General features: G+C 37.2%; 1 pseudogene; it reads left to right on the top strand.

The window, feature by feature from the left end:
* Positions 1-1,248: 1,248 nt before the first annotated feature.
* On the top strand, positions 1,249-2,198 carry LOC132226307 (mitochondrial nicotinamide adenine dinucleotide transporter SLC25A51-like; annotated as a pseudogene).
* Positions 2,199-2,959: the final 761 nt, after the last annotated feature.

Genomic DNA, 2,959 nt, shown 5'->3' with positions numbered 1-2,959 from the left:
ATATCTTTTAATTGGAATATTTAATCCATTGATAGGTATTTGTCTGTTGCCATTTTTTTTATGCCTGTATTCCTCCCTCTCTTTCTTTAGGATTTCTTGCATTGTTGGTTTGGTGGTAATAAACTTCTTTAGCCTTTTGTTTGTCTGAAAAGCTTCTTATTTCACCTTTAATTTTGAATGATAGCCTTGCTGGATAGAATATTCTTGTATTCATTCTCTTGCTTTTCATTACTTTGCATACTTTATGCCACTCCCTTCTGGCCTGATGTTTTTCTGTTGAGAAATCAGTGGATATTGTAATAATACAAGGGATGTAGGTAATTTTGTTTCTCTTACAGTTTTTAAGATTCTTTCTTTGTCTTTAATTTCTGCCATTTTAATTATGATGTGTCTTGAAGTGGGTCTTTTGGATTATTTTTTCCCAATAATCAATTCATCTTGTTTGGGACTCTGTGTGTCTCCTGGACTTTTATGACTTTTTTCTTCCCCTAGTCAGAGAATTTTTCTGTCATTATATCTTTAAACAAGCTTTCTATTCCTTGTTCAGCTTCTTCTCCTTCTGGGAGCCCTATTATGTGGATGTTGCTTCATTTCATGTTGTTACATAGCTCCCTTAAACTCTCCTCCCACTTTTTAATTTTTTTCCCAATTGCTGCTATGATTGGGTATTTTTTTTCTACCTGGGAAGTGCCTGTAGCACAGATCAGTGCCTGATCTTCCAGCCCCTGAGACTCCTGCAAGATCTGTCTCTCACTCACACACACACATACTCACACACACATGCACCAGGCACATCCGCATACTCCCTTCTCACTTCCTTGCTCACTCACACTCTCTCACTCACTCCCATCCTACTGGTCGCCATGTTGCCGACTAAACACCTATAATGACCTTTTTGGCATTAAAACGAGAAAAGAGAAGTGCAGTAAGAAAAGGTCTGTGCCTGCCTGAGAGGGATTGCTCACTGACCTGCCTACAAGTGGCTACCTAGAATGGAGCCTGGCACCCAACTGGTGAGTGAGAGAAGCAGGAAATTCAGTTATCAAAATTGACTCTAGAAGAGAGAACCTAACCGACCATTAACAATGGAAAAATATTGAGAATGTTACCAAAAAGCTACCGTTCCTCAAAACACCTAGTTCAGATGTTGTTACAGGTGAGACTTTGGGCCTGCAGTAATATCCAGTCATAATTCTTCACAACTAAGGGTTAAAAAATCTTTCATGAAGAAGACAGACCTTAAGCCACATGATGGATTCAGAAGTTCATGAAAAGAGTTTGTCCATCATAGCATCTTCAAAATAAAATATATCACTTTATATTACAGATTTTGGTGAAATGCAACATCATTTGTATGGATGCTATGTAGCTTTCAACAATGTAGTGATAACATTTCCCATTCAGGAGGTCCTCTTTTGGCAACAGCTGTATGTAATCAAAATCAGGGATGTAGTGCTTCAGTTTAAAATGGATGTATTTCAAAACTTTTATGGTAGAATCCTCCCCCCATTAATGCAGAAGACAACTACACTGGAACTTACATTTAGTCTGTATGAGGTTTCATCTTGCCATTTCCATCAGTGTATCAGTAACCCAGAGTTTGCAACCCATAGCATGGCAGCATTACTTGCAGGGACAACAGAAGCAATTTTCATTTCATTAGAAAGAGTTCAAACATTGCTTCAAGAACACAAACATCATAACAAATTTATAAACACTTTTATCAGGCTTTCAAGCGACTAAAATGACATGGAATTGGAGAGTATTATTGTGTCTTGACACTTGTTCTTTTCCATAATGGGTTTAGCAATGTCCTGTTTGTGTGTGTGTGTGTGTGTGTGTGTGTGTGTGTGTGTGTGTGTGTGTGTTTTGTGGGGGGGTTGCCCTTGAGAGTCCCATTAAGGAACATCTGCCTACTGCCACTACTCATTGATCAATGATTTTTTCTATGGAGGTTTGTTGAGTTCCATGGTGGGAATCTTGTTTTTTCCAGTTAATGTTGTACAAACTTGCATGCAATTTCAGATTGAAGGGGAATTTTAGTCTTTTCCTAAAATTAAGTTTTAAAAATAATCTGGTTACAACTGGACAGAAAACAGACAAATCTTTTCAGAGGTGCCCATCTGAATTACCACGGGTCCCTCATCTTTTGGGGCATAATCAATGATACTTATGAATTTCTGTTAAAGGTTACATGAAAGAAATAATTGTCAGTTATCAACTGACTAGACCTTCAAAGAATAATGCAGTTTGACCTGGTTCCCAATTGGCCAAATATAAGTTGGTGTCATAAATTCAGGGTGTTGGGTTTGAGCCAACAGGAACCAGGCCAAGAGACATTGTGATAGTTTAAGAAATGTTATTACATTCTTGCACAGCAGGCTGAGACCAGTATATTGGTGTCTGCAAGCAAGAGTAGGGAGGGTGGGATATTTATATGTCTTTTATAAAGGTCAGGGCTAACAGTTAAGCCAGATACAGGTGCAGCTGGTTGCAAGAAACCAGGTCTAAGCTACTTTTCTCAGCCATTCAGCTGCCTCTTGTGACACCAGAAATGAGAATAACAGGAAAACTGCAGAGAGGGGAGGAGCCATAAGTGGGGAAATATGGGAGAATACTGAACACAGAGAAAGGATTCAGAATATACCTAACACAAAGCACAATGAATTATGGACAATGCTATTTTCATTAAACACCAACAAATTTAGAATAAAAGATTTCAATAAGGAAAAGAATAAGTGAGAAAAGAATCTTTTAAAATTTCATAGAAACAAACACACAGATGTACATTTTTGCCTTTAGCAAGTCATTTTCAGTTTTAGTAAAATAAACTCTTAATTATGTAGACTACGTTTAAAATAAAAACAACAACAAGAGGAATTCATTTTTATGGATATATACTTGTATTTTAGCAGTTTATATACAAAGTAAAATGTGGTAGAAAATCCAATATTTTGGG

Source organism: Myotis daubentonii, chromosome 2, assembly GCF_963259705.1.
Source record: "Myotis daubentonii chromosome 2, mMyoDau2.1, whole genome shotgun sequence".
NCBI lineage: Eukaryota > Metazoa > Chordata > Mammalia > Chiroptera > Vespertilionidae > Myotis > Myotis daubentonii.
Note: the sequence above shows the minus strand (reverse complement) of the source record. Positions and strands in the feature narration are given on the sequence as shown.